The sequence below is a fragment of the Amyelois transitella genome, chromosome 3 (genome assembly GCF_032362555.1).
Source record: "Amyelois transitella isolate CPQ chromosome 3, ilAmyTran1.1, whole genome shotgun sequence".
Taxonomy (NCBI): Eukaryota; Metazoa; Arthropoda; class Insecta; order Lepidoptera; family Pyralidae; genus Amyelois; species Amyelois transitella.
Genome location: NC_083506.1, coordinates 8130852 through 8149743, shown reverse-complemented (window position 1 = coordinate 8149743; position 18892 = coordinate 8130852). Strand labels below are relative to the sequence as shown.

Below are 18892 nucleotides of genomic sequence, written 5' to 3'. Positions count from 1 at the left end.
CCCGCTCAAACCTACCCATCACTTTTATTGATGGTGGAGCAGGAAACCACATGATTCCGACTTTCCCATCTAACTCTGTAACAGAATTACGCAAGAGTCGTATTCTATAAATACCAACACGATAAAGCTACCCGTAGCAGGGAAAGAGCTATAAAGATTTATTAACTTGGACTCAACATAGTGGCTATTGATACACTTCTGATATCCGATAAACGAAAAAGGAAAAATTTGCAATGGGCATGATTTTGATCAGTATCATACATTTTTTTGAATACAATTTGGGTTGTTGAATTGAATTTATTTACAAAACCTTTCATACGTTATTTACATTATACTTAAAATTGACATGCGTTTTAACAAAACCATAAGTGATGAAGGTTTTTATGGGAGTTGAAATGAGTCATAGCATGACAGCACGAAATGACGATCTTGGTTTGTATGACACGGTCTATGATATTTTGTAAGTACTAGAGTAAAGTTTACAACATTTGTGCTATGTGTGAGTCAGGTTGTCATCTCACTAGAGTATGGTAAGAACAGGTTCAAGACTCTTGATTATTGACATAAAATAAGTTTAAATTACATTTTTCATTTTATTAGCCGATCAGATTTTCACTAATTGTAGCAAATAGTTCAAAATTTTCCACTGATTTATATCTTTTTTTATTGCCTGTTTTATCGTTTGGTTTTATTTAAGGCCCCTTTTTCTAATTACTAAAATCATTTGCTGGTATCAAGAAAAAAAAAGAGTCAATGTGAGGATGGAATTAAATTGGATACAATTAAATAATTTGTTAATATCTCGATCATTATCAAAGGTCTCACCGCCTTATAATCTTATTCCGAGGTGGTATTTATAATCAATTTGGTTTGCATTAAAAATACTTACATTTCAAGATTATGCCATGTTCCAGTTCATAGTTGTAAAGTCAATATTTTATAAAGTTTATTTTGTTGCAAATACTTTGTATGACATTTATTGTCCATCGCTTTATTATATGGCATATTGTAAACGTGAGTTTATGGTTATTAGCAATGGTCATGATAGGTGCGTAGGTACCTATGTTGGAGGTCTGGTCTGGACTGAATGACGTCACATGATAGAATGACAAAATGCTCCCTCGATATAAAGTATTTGTCCATTCCATATTTTTAAAGAAAATGTTTTAAACATACTCTGGATGAGATCATAAGTGCAGAATAAATTGTGCGTAAGTAAGATATGGTGAAAAGAATTGTAGGTAAGAATTACCTTGGATTAAGAAAGAACGTAAAGGACTTAACGATAAAGATTATATTTAACATCTTTATAAACTAAGGAATATCAGTAAAATCCATTTGTTTGGGTAATATTATTTAAGGTTGAGACTCGTTCATAGATAGAAAGCCGAAATTCTGACTAAGTCTTTTGTCCATACCGTAAAGGTTGAATGTACCTATGTTGTAATAAAGAATGTAGTCTATCAACTTCACATCGTCCGAGCTAACGAGCCTACGAATGAAGCAGCGTCAAATTACGGTGTGTATTTTTGACACCAGATTTATTTTAGGTCACTAACAGTAATTGAAGCAAGAATATTAATTTTTAACTACAAAATTTACAAATAATTATTACGGAGGTTGTGAAATAACAAATAATGTAAGTACGTAAGAATGTAAACGTATGTAAGAAAAGTAAGAATTGCTTATGCAGATTTATTATGGTAATTAGGGAAGCGATAGCTTTGATTTTTAGGAAAGCCTTAAACAAAATTTCATGCGGTTATAATCTGGTTTTATTTCATTATGTGAACAAAAGCATCTGGTTTTGTAGGTATCTATTATGTATGACTAAGTATAAATGCAGCTGCCTTATTTTACCAAAAATAGAAAATTTTACGAATAATATCACTTAATAAGTAACTCTCTATACGTTCTTCATCTACCTTGTTTTCTTTTTCTGTCTCTAGATAATTATTCCCTACATTCTCAGTATAGCTGTTGTCTTCTGTTCTTCTATTTGGCTCCCTACCAACAATCCAATTTGTAAAACAATTCCTTCAGACTATCTTTCTCATATTCCATTACGTGCAAGATAAATAGTTATCTGCCAAACGAATTTGCCCATTTCATGTTTATGTATGTCCCTTTTGTTTCGAGGTTTATCACATACGAAATATTTTCATGTATTGTAATAAGCCATAGTACGTCTGACATGGACAATTTGGCGATGAGCCCAGATATTAATCGTATAATACATCTTGTCTGTGACTTTGGAAGTATGTAGATATGTTTGAATTAATACGAGTTAGATAACATACTGCCACGGCCAGCAATCGTTTATTTGCAGGAACCAGGAATAAAGTAGAAACCAGAGAAGAATTGAAAAGTCTCGCCTTTTACTAAATTTAGATTTGGTATATGCAAACCAACTAATTCCCAAAGTGTTAATTTGTCCAATTAATATCCACATGCTCAACTTAACAGATAATAAAGATAACAGTAATTACGTGTAATTGCTATTCAGCTTTGAATCCGTGAGTTCAAGAGAAAATGCTATAGTTGGCGTCATCACGTACTGATCAATATTGCGGGCGCGACCGCCGAGCGTGTATCAGAATAGGGACGCGACGAAAATGCGGAATACGGATGTATGGAGTACGTGTACTAATCACAATGCACTCGATTTTTAGATTTCCTATCGAATCATAGATTCAGGAAAGTAGAAATGTCATTGTAACGATACTTGTTGCACTTGTAACAGGGGTAAGCTTGTTTTTACTTATCTTGGAAAAACACTTGTGCTGACTATCACTGCCCAGGGGTCGAAATTTAAATTATTTTTTTTAGTTTATTATTAAGAATGGTGTTATCATTTTTGGGTCATAAGACGCTTGGGCGAAATTCAATTCTGAAATTATGGTATAACCAAACATAAAGTCATTTACCGTTATTGTTTGCAACTTTGCATTTGAACTTAGAGGTCTTGTCACAAATGCGGATGGAAATTGAACTGACAAACAATAGGTAGACGTAAAAAAGACGAACATGTTTTCTCTGGAAAGCGGTTTGCGTAATGTGTCAACAATCGTTACTTCAATAAGATATAACCTGGTCGGGTGATCCGTTACTTCTAGAATAATTTTAGGTCGCTTTGAAAACATTGGGCTTCAGTTGAATATTTCTAATTAAGACGTCTTGACTCTTCAAGCCATGATACCAAGACATTATATAAATCTTAAAATCGTACTATATCCCAGTGATACCTATTAAGGTTTGGGAGTAACTACAAAGTTTTCCAGTGTCAATTTCCTGTAGTTTTTTTTTATTTTTTAAGTACATAAAATCATACCCAAACTCATTAAAACAATTATGATTAAACATAATTACAATACAATGGAAGTGACAATTGTAGTAATTGTAAATGACATGACAGATTACTTAAAAATTTGATATTTGCGTAGGCACCAAATGACATGATATTTTTGTATCTAATTAAAAGTTTTCAAAACATTACTTTGTAATTGTGAAATTTGTGTGAATTAATTAAAAGTAAATAAAAATAACTGGTCTTAAATTTAAAATTCATTAGTACCTACCTGTAGTTTATATTATAGTGATGTCATTTATAATTAGAAGACAATTAGTGATCATCCGGATTAGAAACGTGAGTCAGGTAAGGTCAGCATCGTCTTACTGTGGCTAAGATTAGCTGTGACGCATCGTGTAACCTAAGTACACATGTTTTAGGTGTGATGTACGGTCCGAATGATAATAGAAAATTAGGTATATTATATAATTCACTTCAGTTTTAAAATATACTTAATTTTATGATTTTGATTTTTTTTTGATGCTTTTATGTAAAAATAAAGTTACCCTATAAGTAAGTTTATTATACTTAGGTCTGGATAATAATCCAGATCTATAATAATCTTATATTGTTCTTACTTAGTAGTATAATAGCTTAATCAATACTTCATCGTTGCTGTATTGCAAGCGTAATAAAAATTTCTTGGGTTTATGTCAGTTAATTTGTGTTTGCATCAATTGGACCTCAACGCCAAGTTACGTGCTTTATGGACCATTGAGTCTTAGTCATTCCTAATATATTTATTTATTAATATTTTTATGTAAGTACATCAAGGAAAAAAATACAACATTAACTTAGAAAAGTATAATAACTTTTATTTCTTCAAAGTTTAAAAGTAATAAATGATGTAAAGATGCAATTCTAATAATATATTATTACTGGCCATTTCTAGTTTCGTTTTGTTCATGGGGTATCTGTTATAGAAGTCAAATGAAGTGTCTTAATTATTTCGGTGTCTGTCTATTACAAACAAATAAACAAACTCTCTTCCACCATTAAGTAAAAAAAATATATGTAATGTTAAAAACTATCTAACATTTACTTAAAATGATAACCTTAAAAGATTTTCCAAAGAAAAGTGTAATCAGCTTCTAAAAGTACCGGGTGTAGGTTTATAAATGGCGGTGTATATTTTTCAATAGAGTCCAACGGAAGCCTCCAAAGCCCCTGGCTTTAAGCTGAACGCTTTCAAGCGGAACGGTTTTTCTCGCTTCCTTTGCCAACACCGGACGCACATTGTAATACGAAATGTAAAATGCATTGAACCACTCAATAAAAATCATAAAACCTTTGTTGCTCTCATTTTGAATTTATTTTACACAGTATTTATTATTGTTTTATTTTTTATTGTTGTTTTTCACTACTCATTCCTCTTGTTGTTCGCCTTGCGGTTTTTTAATTCATTTTGATTTTTGTCATTCTTACCATGATGGTACAGAATTTTACCCAAAACAAGTTAATGAAGGTAAAAATAATTTTCACTTAATCAATAATCCTAACAGGTGATCATAGGAGGACACTGGGCTCCCCAAGCACGCAACTAAGAACAAGACGATACAGTTAATGAAAAAATATCTATAGGTATATAGTACTCAAAAGGCGTCATAAATACCTAACAATAATGGATCAAAGCTCGCAACAATAACTCGGAGTAAAATTTAGTTTTCCCAAGTGTGAAAAAAAATGATATAGCGCACCCTTAAGGCATACATTCTGAAATGTTACCTAATCTGTATAATTTTTATTCAAGTTTTATTACACTTTTGGGAGACTAAGGGCAGTTTTCGTTGACCTTTTCCTTCTCGCAAGCTTTTAGCTTTATGATTACTTTTTGGTTCTCTTTGAAAGCTTGCGTAATGGCCTTTGTCATTGAAAAAGATAAGACGAGAAAATTTAATTACGTTTCGCCTGTCTTTTGAACGGACAGTCTTATTCATTATACACAAAAGTTTCCCGTCGTGAGAAAGACTTAACTCAGATTCTACATAAACTTAATGAGAATTTTCTCTAAAAATTGTATTCAAACCCTTTGGTAATAAGAAATACATTAGTGTAGTCTTTACGGACCTTTGAATGCTGATGCTTATTTATGATAATAAGTTACAATTCAGTTCTATAACGGTTGCACAAGTGTATCTACATTATTGAATATTCATTATTGTGTCTCTCTGTTAAGGAAATAAGACTTAGAGCCTAAGAAATGTCGTTTTGAACAAAAACATGAAATATTCACAAGGTTCTTTGTCCACAAATTGTGAAACTTGACGGCAAACATAAGATTTACAAGACAAAAGTACTTTTAATGTCTTGGTATTTTCCTTAATATGAATGCCTGCATTTACATACGTTATATTATCGACAGAAATAATAACAAAAAGTCACAGCTTTTGATTTACGATTATAATAAAATAGAAATGTTATCACGTGTGATGTGTACTAGCAGAGATATTTTACTTAAATAATTAAAAACAATATATATATAATTCATTCTCTAAGCGAATATGCAAAGAAGAAGGCAATATGATGAGGTTTCAACTTCAAAGGGTATAATTTTGTCGTTAAAGGATTATAACAGTCATACATAAGTGCATACAGTATTAATTTGCATTAATTTAACGACGAAAATACTTCAATACTGGTTTCGGCTACCAGTGTTATTAATTGGGACAGTGTGATAAATGCAATTTGCCATAAAGAAATACGCAAATGTTGCGTATTTTAGTACCTTGTGTAATTACGAATTGATTCTCATAATAAATATTTTTTAATATTTGTAATTGAAATATCTAAAAATTCTTATTATTTTCTTCAGATCATCTATAGTCATATATTTTTGTATATGGTTACAACTTAAAGTGGCGAAGATTGTAAAGAATATTGAGAGGGTTTAACTTTGACAAAGGAAAATGGGGTTTAAAATAAATTTATCAATGATGTGTAAATAGGTTCTATGTAAATGTTTTGTAACTAATAAATTTTTACATCACCAAGCAAATGGAACTAATAGGGAATGAATGAACACCGAGCAAAGTTCACTGCACCTCATTCAGATAGCTGCTAGGGTTATGCATTGGCTAACCCTAGTCATCCCTGTAAATTTTGTACTTACATAACAAATTTACATATTCGTCCAGAAATTCGACACATCGTAAGCAGAGACTATGAATATTAAGCAAGATGAATGCGCATAATCTTCGCTGTTATGAAATATGACATACCATACAATGTTATCACGACTTTTTGGTCAGAGAGGGTAGGCAGGGTAGTTGGTATCCTACAACAATGAAGCATAAAAATATTTTTAATATTGTGTATAGCTAAAAGTAATATTTATTTATATACATAATATTAAACTTTTGTGGCAACTTGCATAATATTTATAGATATTACCTATGTTATACCTACATTATATACCTACATATGTAGGTACATTTTTAGAAAATTCCCACAAAATTATTTTTAGTTACAACAACGCGAAGCAACAACGTATCTAAAGAGAGAACAAAACTAGTTTTTTTATTTTTACGAAACATTCGTTGTATTGTTATCATCAGACAACAAACGATAACAAATCAAACGTGCACAAGTGAGCCGAGAACATGATCATCAACAAACATTATCATTACTTAGGTATCTATTTCGTAATTCGATATACTTTAGTTCACTTTCTCGATGCATGAGAGATCAATCTAAGGTGATTGGACACGAATGCTGTTCCTGTAACGGTTGGGTTGCACAAATATGAGTCTCGGGTTTTAACCTCTGACGAAGATGTGTTTAATGTCCTTCTGTAATAAAACTCAAAACGCTCTCAAACTCTGTGAAAAAAACCACTAACCTATCGTTAAATTCTCTTGATAAAATATCTTGGTAAGTAAGAGGACACTGGGCTAACTAAGAATGATACAAGGCATCTACGATAAAAGAACTTAAGAAATTAATGTCGTACACTAAATAGTGCTTTTGTTGTTTAGTCATCTCATACGATATTCACAAGAAGAGAGTTGTTCTCTAACTCCAATGCAAACCTTACGAAAATCTTTTTGGTCTATTCGTTCCAACTTAACCAACAAAATTAATAATTAATCGGTTTTACAATATTTAATAAATCGAAAAATTTACTAAACATAATAAACGTTTAGGTATTAAATGAAATGCTTTGTTCTCAATATCAATAGATTTAGTACACAAGCTATTGTTAATGGATGTCGCTGAATGTTGTGTTCCGTCTCAAGACTAACCATGACATATCGCAGTGAAAGTGGCGTGATCTTCGGATTAAATGGAGAAATGGACATTTTATATCGATACTTACAAGTTGTTTCGTAATTTTCTTAGTTTTCTAGACAGGATACTATCATGTAATCATGATTATTACTCGTCATTACACCAATGACGAGAGTATATGTGTATGATAGAGGAATAGATTCCCTATGCAAGTATTGTTCTTAGGAATTGCTTTGGCTGAGTAAAAACCATGTTTGTGGCCTGGTCTGGCATGGCCAGGCCATTATTATCCAAATAAACTCTGATTATATTAAAGTTATAATTTAAGCAACGATAGTCCAGTTAAAGTTATGACATATAGGTATCAGGAAAATCAAAATAATTAATTATCAAAACCATAAACAGCAACAAATTTGTTTACAAATATCAACATTTACAATTACCTACCACTCCGAGTAAAAGGCGTGATTTTATGTATGTATGTATGGTATCAACATTATTTAACTTGAATGAAATTCAGTACAATTCCAAGAAATTTAAAAGTAGGAAGTATTCAAATAAGGTATATTTCGAAATTCAATTCGTCACAGATATTTCGAATAATTTTATGCATATTTTATTAATTAATTACAAGGAAGTTGATAACTACATAGTTACCTAATAGGAGTTGAATAATTCGCACAAAACTTATGTGAAAAGTAACATCAATAACATAACAACAACATATTAATGATTCTAATAATAACAAAATATTTGACACTTCTACGTGTAAATTACCTAATTATAATTGTTACATAAATCCATTTTATTTTCCTTCATGTTTTGAGGATGTGATCCAGTAAAAGGATATAAATATACTTCATAGATTTTCTTATGATAATATTGGTTAAGTGGAAAAATTACTTTAGGCTATGATTAAAACTCCTACAATAGTTTAGGTAAGCAGACCAGTTTAAAACTTAATAATAAGCTGTCCTTAAAAAAGTTTAATGTTGTAAGATTACAACTTTTACTCACGAAATAATCCTGCGTTCTTCAAATAAGTTAACTCTTGCTACTCCTTTTTACCGTACAGGTTTTGATTCCAATTATTTCGCCGTTATGGCTGTTAGACTCTGGAATTCGCTTCCCGAGTCTAGTTTCAGATTTGATATCAATAAGCTTTTTCACTCATTCCGGTTATCGCTACACTTATTTATTTATATATGTTTTTTAAAATCATTTTATTTTGTGTATGTATAATAACTATATTTAAATTCAGTTTGACCCCACATTTTGACCCCAAACCTAACAGTTGACTGGTAGATAATGTTTCTAGCATTAAGTCCGCCAATTGTGTTATACATTTGTAAGTTTAAATAAATAAATAAACTTTCGACAAAACAGATTCAAGGAACGAAGATAATATACCTGGACAATCTGGACTTCCCTGTCATAAAATATGAACTTGGAAGACAGACAAAACATTTTATTGCAACAAGAAAAATACAATCCTTAGAATACCAGGTAGTACTTACAAAGGCGGGCTTGTTGCTAAAGCAATATCAATAAAATAATTTCGTAAAGGGTCTGCTATCTTACTGACGCTTAGGGGTGATTTCAGAACTGCGAGTTCTTAGACTGTCTGCCAAAACCAAACTATCTTTAAAATAGTCAAAAGAACTAAACAAGCGAATATAAAGTAAATAATGACACGCTTGTCATGCAAGGTTGGAGTTATTAGCACTTTTTCACAGTCACACGGTAAGATGATCATTACGACTAACATTAGCGATACTGACGGTACGGAGTTGACAATTTCCTTGACAAATATCTGGTTTTGTGAGATATGGTTGAATAAGGAAACTACATTATGATGAAGGAAATATTTTATAGATATATTAGTCAGTACAACTGAGAAGATGTGTATTATATTTATATACATATATGACTTATCGCTAAAGTTATCTATGATTTGGTAATATATACAAGTAGTCTGTTTGCTACCTTATCGGCGTTCAGAAGCACTAAAACACCATGTATTCTTAAAGACTGTCAAAAAATATACAAACAAATATGAAGTGACTTATGTCATGCAAGGTTAGTTAGGTATTAGTATTTTTTAACAGCCACATGGCAAGATCGTCATTACGACAATACTAAGGCAATATGTGAGCGATAATGGCCAGTCTGTTGTTGACAATTTCCAAGACAAATCTTGGGTTTCGTGAGATATGGTTGAATAAGACAATAAGGAAGGAAACCGGTTAATGTGTTTAGGAAACAGTGCAACTGAGAAGATGTTCATTAACTATGATAGATATTGTGATCACCTAACTTTTCATGATCATTCGAGGCGTTTTTCTTGACTGAATGTTCTACCAAATATTGTAAATTATCAATATCATGTAGTTTTTTTGAAATACCATATACCTACGAGTTTTGCTCGTGTACGGCTATCATAAATTGATACATTCCATCTTACTTGCAATAACCGACGATACAAAAATACCTAGTAGGTACTTACTTTATCTTTATCGGAAGTATGAGGCTAAATGAAAAGGACGCATTCTTAAATCGTGAATCAACAAGATATTGCAGAAATAAAATTTGTCATCTCATTAATAAAATATTTTTTTATTACGAATATAAATAACTAATGGGTATTTTATTAAGAAGTTATTTTTTTTAGTAAAGAAACTTATAATTTTGTATAAAATTTGAACCTACATAATTTTGATAAAGGTAATAACAAATTCATTATAACGCTGTTATAATTCAGGTGATTAAGACTAGATAAATAGCTACATGTATTTTTCTTTTACTCAAAAATTATAAATTATATTAAGAAAATTATCCATGATGAATGTGGATCATTCGATTAAATAAGTCAGTAGTGTTAAACCAAAGACGTGCATTAGAACATTATGATTATACTATGAATCATTGTAAAGAATGCTTTGATGCATTCTGACCTTGCTCTTCAGGTCATATTCTGAATGCGGGTAAAGGTAGCTATTAGACAACATATTTTTAGTTTTCTTTATAGCATCATAAAAATCATTTCGTCAACATGCGTAAGAGAAATTTAACAGAATTCAGTAACAACGTTTATTTGAATAATAATATCATACTTTATTTATGTTTACATACATTTCTTCTTGCACTGACTGACCGTTGGCTCTGTCTACCCCGCAAGGGATATAAATGTGGCTATATATATGTATGAAAATAAATAAAGAGAAAAACATTTATTGAATCTTAAACTTGTATTAACATACCTTATAAAAACAAATTAGCTACAATTAGGTGGTAAGCACTGCACTTAACTGCAAAACCACGTTATCACTATTGACAAAATTTTTATTCACTTTTCATTTATGTATCGTATCGCGATATAATTTTATTGAGGAACGACTTGTAGCGTTCGCATCAGCGGAAACTCAGCGTCGAACTAAAGTTATTCGGTCTACCGTCGGCGGCCTCAGGTAAGTACTACACTGGTTGTCAGAGAGATACTATCAACTTGCATAATATCCATCGCTGTCCCTTTTTAGGTACCGCTTCTTTTACCTGTATTATTACCCAGTAATGTATTGTGTTGTTAGAAATATTGACGAAAAAGTATCATTTTGAGATACGACGTCTGGCGGGGTTTCTCACACGTGAACAATTTCAAGAATAAGATTATGATATCCGGGTAAACTGGAATATGTAAATGATCTTCGTAGCACCCCAAGTGATTTACGAGTTTACGAGACAATTTTGTATCTAGGTATTTATTTGATTTTCCAAGAAAGGTTAAGAAATAAAAAAAAGCACTTTCTGCTTTTTTGCTAGTTATGGATCCTACAAACATACATATTTAATATATATGTATGTTTGTATTATTATCACGTCTTCATATCTTAAATGGAAGCAGAGCCAATAGTCTCGAAAAGTCTAAAAGTCTCGCCTCCCTTTTTGAAGTTCATTTAAAAAGCCTTGATCTGCTAGATGGCTTGATGGTGGAATTGAGATTTAGATAATGACAGGTTTCTGTAATATATCAGCTGTCATGAGACTGTTTTGTTCCAAAATAAAAAACGAAGTGACTCGTTTATTGGTTGTGTACTTGGATTGATACTTCCGAACTATTGGTTACATCACACCATATTTTTTTACTTGGAAATGTGTGCATAGTCTATGTCATCGTCAATTTGTCGAAGATATTTCATGTGACAAGCATTTTATGGAGTTTGTTTACTTTAAACAATCCATATTGAGACAGCAAGAACACCAATGCACCAAGTAATGTAACACATTGTGCTAATTCATCAGAATATAGTCATGTTTAACACTAAGCTCAAAGAAGAAAATGCCATCCAATTGAAAACTTTGCGACGTTGTATTAAGAACTAATTTAAACAAAATGCGAGATTGCCACTTTCGTGAGAAAAAATACTGGACATTGAACATTTAAAAATTGACAAACAGCGCCATTACACTTTTATTGTACTTTGCAATTTAATTACAGGTTTTTTGGAGCAAGTATGTAAGTTTTACTGTTATATTTAGTGAAATCTGTTCTCTTTAATTATTTTATTAAAATTGGTGCTTGGAGAAAAACCGTGATCCAAGTTAAACGTAAGTGTACTAAGCAGAGAGAAAATCATATTCTCTTGAAGTAAACATGTTGACAGTTATTTGGAATGTGACATTATAGTTAGCATAATATTTATAGTATTATCAATTTTAGCTCGATAATTGGCACACTAACCAGGTCAAATCAGAATTCAGGACAAGATAGCATAAATCAATATGCATAATCTACCTACTTATATTATGGGCTGACTTTTCATTAGTGATTATGATAACATGTGATATTATTAATTTGTGGTGTGATCTAGTTTGAAAAGCTTTGATCTATTACATTTATTCATTTTATTACTTTACCAATACAAGAAAAAGTAGTACGAGATCCGGTATCTTCCCCTTATATTTTTGGTTTCTTAAATGGCAAAAATTCTTTTGTAATTCACGACCAGCGTAATAATACCTTAAATAAGATTTTTTATTCTTCAATTTTCTTTCAGTCTTAGATCAGTAAATAAAAAAAAATTCTCAAGCGGCAGCCACTTATACAAAATGTATATAGGCTTATTTGAATTCAGTATTTCATTGAGCAAGCCTTATATCGATTAATACGGAACCTCATATCTATCTCAAATTTTTGTTCAGTCTCAGATCAGTAGATACTTATTAATTTTTTTTTTACCTACGGCTGACACTTATATAAAAATGTTTATGGGAAAATCCTGGCTTATTGAGTTCAGCGTTCCATTGAGCAAGCTTCCTGCTGTGTCAGGGGAATGGCCGTCCAATCGGATTACCTTATATCGATTGCTTACTCTTCCGGTAGAACTTTGCTAATGTCCGGTGGAAAACTGTTTCAGTTCACTGCGATGTTTTACGGTAGAAAGCTCGCAATGTTTTCTGCTTTAGATGCTATTTTCAATGGTGGTGTATTTTTGTTATTATTAGCGCATTTTGATTTAATTCAATTGTTATTGGGATATAATGAAAAAAATGATTTTAATACGTATAAAATATAAAACAATTAGGGCCTCTTCACAAAGAAGAGCGGACGCAACACCATTCTGAATTATAAAACTTCTTCAAACATAGCTACGTTCATTGTTCAATCATTAATTTATGTGTTACTTAAATGGGTAGCAATTCGTTACATCTGCCGCGTCTCTTGTTTGGACACCTGTTACACATCTCACTGCACTGGGCGGCCTATTAGCAGAACCTAAAAAAAATAAGTTACACATCTATGTTTACTCGACTATTTTTAGACTAAAATTTTAATAAATTGAAATCACAAGGTAATGGAACCTGAAATAGTGACATTAATCCCACCGTTCATTTCTACTTGTCAGACTTCTGGACATTATCAAATTTGTACTGATCATCAATATATTTTTTTATTTTTCTTAGAACATAATTAAAATCTCTATTTAAAAAACACAACAATTGCTTGGAATCTCCATGATATAAAAAAAATATTAATAATAGCTATGATGAACCGCAACCTTGATTTTAATCGAAACCAATCAACATTTCAAAAAGTGTTCGAAGTTGCAATTTCGATGCTGTAACAACTTTTCCTGATGTTCTAATAGCCATAAGAGATGACTATGAAGAAATCATGATACGCCTAAATATGAAACTATTATATTGGGTTCCATGACCTACCAAGGTTACCTCTTGCTACAATTGAGTGCTACATTATATTTAAATTTGATATTTTGTATATGGTCAGAAGAATGTCATTGTTTCTTTGTAATTAGCTTGCCAATGTTCCCATGATCTTTTATGTCAAAATATTGTGTGGAACTATTATATTAATAATCACATTGTTTTCCACTAGCCATATGTTGATATTGCTCCTGTTGTCTACAAAATAAGTATATTTTGTCAGAATTTATAAAAATAATCGCTTAATGAAAGCTAGCAATAAAATAACAAACTGCTAGCTTAACTGTTCTCAACCGAAATAATACTGCATTATATTATTTTGTAAAGCAATTTGGGAAAACGTTGACTGCGAAAGAACTTACGTGGCAATTAGTGAGTGAAATGCTTAACAAAGACGAGGTGGTTGCCCAAGGACCCTCGAGGTCCCGGGTTCACAAGCGGAATGTAGACATAATACAGCACCAGGCACTAATGATGGCTATTTATTGTTAAGGGCCCTACACGTGTGACGTAAATTACTTCATGCGATGCTTTTGAAAGCAAAATAAAGGAGTGAGCATAACAACAGATGCTTAAATTGTTTTGTGGAAATAAAAGAGTGTTTCGGCAAAAACAAAAGAGTAACATTTTAACAGCCGTGAAGAAAATTCTGTACCAAGTAATTTAAAAGCATGATTTAAACATTTTGTTATCCGAGTTAGTGAATACAAATTATCTAAGAGCGAAATCAGACCTTACTTAGGATATAATAAAAGGAACATAGAAGAGAAACTGAGGGAGAGAGAAAGAGAAAAATAAACTTGATTTAAAGCAACGAGCGTAACCTGAAGATTACATGTGGATATCAGAAAAAATCTGGCATCCCGTTTATCAGGTTTTGTCAAAGAATTCTATCATAAAGAATGGTTCACAGCGGTTCACCTGCTCGCCGCCTATTATTATGACGACCGCAGACTGCATTCAAGATTATAGCTTACACTACAATTACTATGCAGCTAATGTGCACTGCTTCTTACTCCTTGCTATTGTTAGTTTAGCCTTATACGTCATGTTAGGAGTGTTGAACTATGACATTATATTCAAAATGTGCTTAATTAAAGAATGTAAACAGGATATAAGCATATCACACTTCATGCGAGTCAATCATGTAATCGTTGTTTTTGCATACTTGGAGCATGTGGGGTAGTAACCTGAAATGGTTCTTTTAGATGCACATTTCAATAATTTGGACCAAGGATTCTATTTGCTGTTATTGTTGAAAAGTTAGAACTATTTCATAATTTCAACATAAATTTTTAACAAAATATCTATATGTAAGTACGAAAATAAAGTGGTATTTAAAAAACACAGTCTTAAATAAACGTTAAGCTATTAACACGAAATCAGAATGGAAGGATCACAGACTCGTAGATTAGAGGAACTAATTCGTTAATTGCTGTCGGTCCTTTATGAAGAACTCATTTGGTCACAAAGTTGGACTGTGGGACACGAGACATTTATTAATAGTCTCTCGGTTCTACGTAAATGTCTTAAAATAAATCGACGAATCATTGACACATTGGTTATACTAACTTCTTAATCTTAAATGAAACTAAATAATAAAATCTCTTTATACAAATTAATTTACTAGGGAAATAAATTACTTTTTTGCTTAAATAATTTAATTTGGAAATATTAATTTAAAATACTTGTATTTGTTTAACTGCAGTGAATTTAAACAAAGGTATGTTTCCATGTTTTTATCCCAAAGTACCTAATGTTATTTCATGTGAGAATGATGATGAACATCCTAATGGTATATAACAGGTATATAACAGCTTCTAACGAACCATAGAAAATCTTAAATTTGCATCTACTAATACGTATCACGCGAAGAGACTTGCTAACTTACCTACCTTTTTACCTGATTTTCATTTACTTTTGCTGCAATAAAGAGTTTATGTATCTGCATAGCACCAGTTTCTTTTAGAAATTTAAATTTATATTCAGATTTATGTATTCGCACAAAAAGAGAACAGACAGGTTTGTAATCGGCAATACAAGTAAAATAACATGGATAATAAATCCTTCATGGGATAAGTCCGCCATTGCAAGCGATTTATTTATTTTATATCTGTTACTATTTCTTGTAACTGTGTAAATTTCTGTACAATAAAGATATTACAAACAAACGATATAATGTAGATTGCAAAACAGTTTGTCCTAAAAAATGTATTAAATAAAAAAATGTATGACAATAAAATGGATTTGTGCTTTTACTTGCACAACAGGCAATTATTAATAAACAATGTTATTTTTTTAAGAGTATCATGTATGGTGACTTGTGTTTGTCTTGTGACTAAGAATTTGATTAGGAATACGTACCTACATGAGTGAGATATGAAATCCTTTGAAACTAAAAAATACATTCTCTAAACGTCCATTCTTCGTCCATTGTTGCTTTTTTCAACTCATTTTTATTAAGTCGTTTAACTCCACAAAACCTTTACAAGTTCAGTAACCGAAACGTTTCTTCGACATTAGGTTTAAGTTCTCGTGTCTATTCTTTTTTTAATTTATGTAAGATAAGCACGAGATATGTCATCAAACTATAAGCGCTTGAAACTAATAGGTGTGCGAGTGAAACACAGGTGTGGGGAAGAGTGCTACGTCACTTAGCAAAGTTCACTGATCCTTCAACGTTCCCAAGATGATACTAAAGATAAAAATATATCCACCAAGCTAGCTTAAAACCAATTGAGTCGCTTTTGCAAAAAGATTTTATCTTGTTTAATTGAAATAAATATGTAATTTTACACAGCTCTCACATTAGAATTCGCCCCGAAAAGGTAGCATTTGTTTGTGTGATATGTTTGACCACGGACTTCCATTCTAAATACATATTTACAATTACTGTTTGTCCTTTAATAGGATTAATTTTGGAAAATGCTGTTATATCGGCAAACAGGTTCTTTGCAAATATTTGCGCTTACATTTTTAGGCGCTCCTGCGTTGTCATTGAAAATCTTGTGTTTTAACAGAAATATTAGAGTAAATAGAACTTATGTACTTACATCTTATTATTCCTTGGCTTATCACATTAGTGGGTAGATAGCGTTCCTTTATCCATCAGCCCCACGTTACAAATGTTATTATAGAAATCAGCAATTTATTTACAGTCAAAATGAACTTAAAGTTATAAAAACTGAATTTTAAAACCCAAACCACAAAGTAATAGACCCCAATTATCTTCCATAGCCTCGTCTAGTCGCATACCGTTCTTGGCAAAATTCCGGTCTATCGAATGTCTTCGCTGGTACCGTATGCTAACTGCCCTACTGCACGCTTCACCTGCCTAGTGTCGTGAACACAGAGCAAATCTAACATGACTTTCTTGCTCTGTGTGTCGTGACTACGATTCACTCATTTCCAAGGCTTTATCCTCATAAAAATCGATGTCGTCATGTTTTCTGCGCATCGAGACACTATTACCGCATTGTACAAGTCGTGTGATATTAAAAAGGTTGTTATCCTTGATTGTGGTTAATACACTTGATAAGTTAAAATACATTATGTTCGATCTTTCCTCATTGTGCTTTTCACTTTGTGCTCAACAATCCTTCCTTTAGTTGAGCACAAAGTTCCGTCTATTAGCAGTAGTTCGGTCCATATTCATTATAATATGCCTTATGATTCTGCCCTAGTATATGAAATAGACGTTAGTGTAATAAAATGTTTGAAATCTATTTTTTAATTAAATTACAATGCTTTCAAAGCCGTAGATACGAAATTCACAAATCAAGAGGATTCCGTAAAGATGTAATCTTTTCCGGCGGTTGCTTCAACATCATCAAATTTATAAACTACGGGCTAAACATAAAGATGGACTTAATTTCCGGATCGATTCACAATTTCCTTTGCATTTCATTCATTTGAAAATATTGCTCCTTTTATTCTAAATTGTAATAAATTTGGTTTTAAACATAATTTGTTTATAATAAATCTAATATGGTACTGGAAACCCAATGAGCTTGCACGAAGAAAGTGACGAGTTGAATATAGAAAAAAGCAAATTATATCACAATTTTAAGTTATTATCAGTACACCTTTGTTATTGAACATAAAACCTTTCTGACAAATTGTTTGAAATTTAGGTTCAAGATTTATTCAAGAAAATATATCCAGGCCACTAACAAATTATTCAATACATTTCGAACTACATCCTACTTTTGTCTTCCCAGTACGTTGTCCGACCTGGTCAGCAAATGGCCGGGTTTCGAATGGAATTAGCACATTATTTATATCGCCGCCCACCCCCGCACTGTCAGGTATGCGCAGTTCAGTTCCGATAGATTCTGAAACGAATTGTGATGGATCACGATTTTGAATCGCTTCTTATTTACCTGGTGGTTTTAGTTTAATAAAATTTGTGTAGTTACGCTATGGATGAGAGCGTTAAGGAGTACAATCGTTGTAAATTGAGGGACAGGACAATTGTCCTTATTTTATATTTTTAAGGAATAGCTTGATAAAGGAAAACTGTGGTCGAAAAAGAGTATAGTAACAATAATAGAAAAAATAATGATGATGTAGATAATTTGGCCATGAATGAAAATAGGTTGACTAAGCAAGTATACAAGGAGAGTGTGAATGGGAACGGTGGAAGTCAATTTCATATTACGATGAAATGAATGAAAAAAACATCAAGGTCACACCCTAGGTCAAATAAGTAATATGAAAGTTCGTATTAATTGCATTCCCTGGTGCCATTCTCTTAGAAGTGAATATACTGTTTTCAATGAAATTAAATTTATTGCGGAATAGAAATAACTTACTGTAAATTTCCTTCTAGTCCCATTCGCTACGAAGTATTGATTTAGTGTAGTTCACGATTGTACGAGTAGGCCAGTTTTACTATTTTTAAAGTATCTATGCTTAACCAATTTGATATGCTTTCATTTGAACTAAGATTATAATTTTTTTATTTGTTGAACTTCAATAGGTAAGTACAAATAGTACTATGAATAGACAATTTAAAGTTTTGGGTAACAAATGGAGCGATATCGATTCAATTTGTTTTTTTAGGAATAATATAAAAAGCGTATTTTTCTCGAT

At 31.7% G+C, this 18892-nt stretch overlaps 1 protein-coding gene across 4 annotated transcripts in view; it reads right to left on the bottom strand.

Moving 5' to 3' along the window:
• The window catches only part of LOC106137829 (uncharacterized), a 39464-nt gene that overhangs the window by 12685 nt on the left and 7887 nt on the right, over window positions 1–18892 (bottom strand). For 2 of the 4 annotated variants that reach the window (XM_060950114.1, XM_060950123.1), the window contains exon 1: window positions 10837–10998. The exons of the other annotated variants lie outside the window; for them this stretch is intronic. The gene's annotated coding sequence lies outside the window, so the exon portion shown is untranslated. Of the gene's footprint in view, window positions 1–10836; window positions 10999–18892 lie in introns of those variants that run through there. 4 annotated transcript variants of the gene reach the window in all.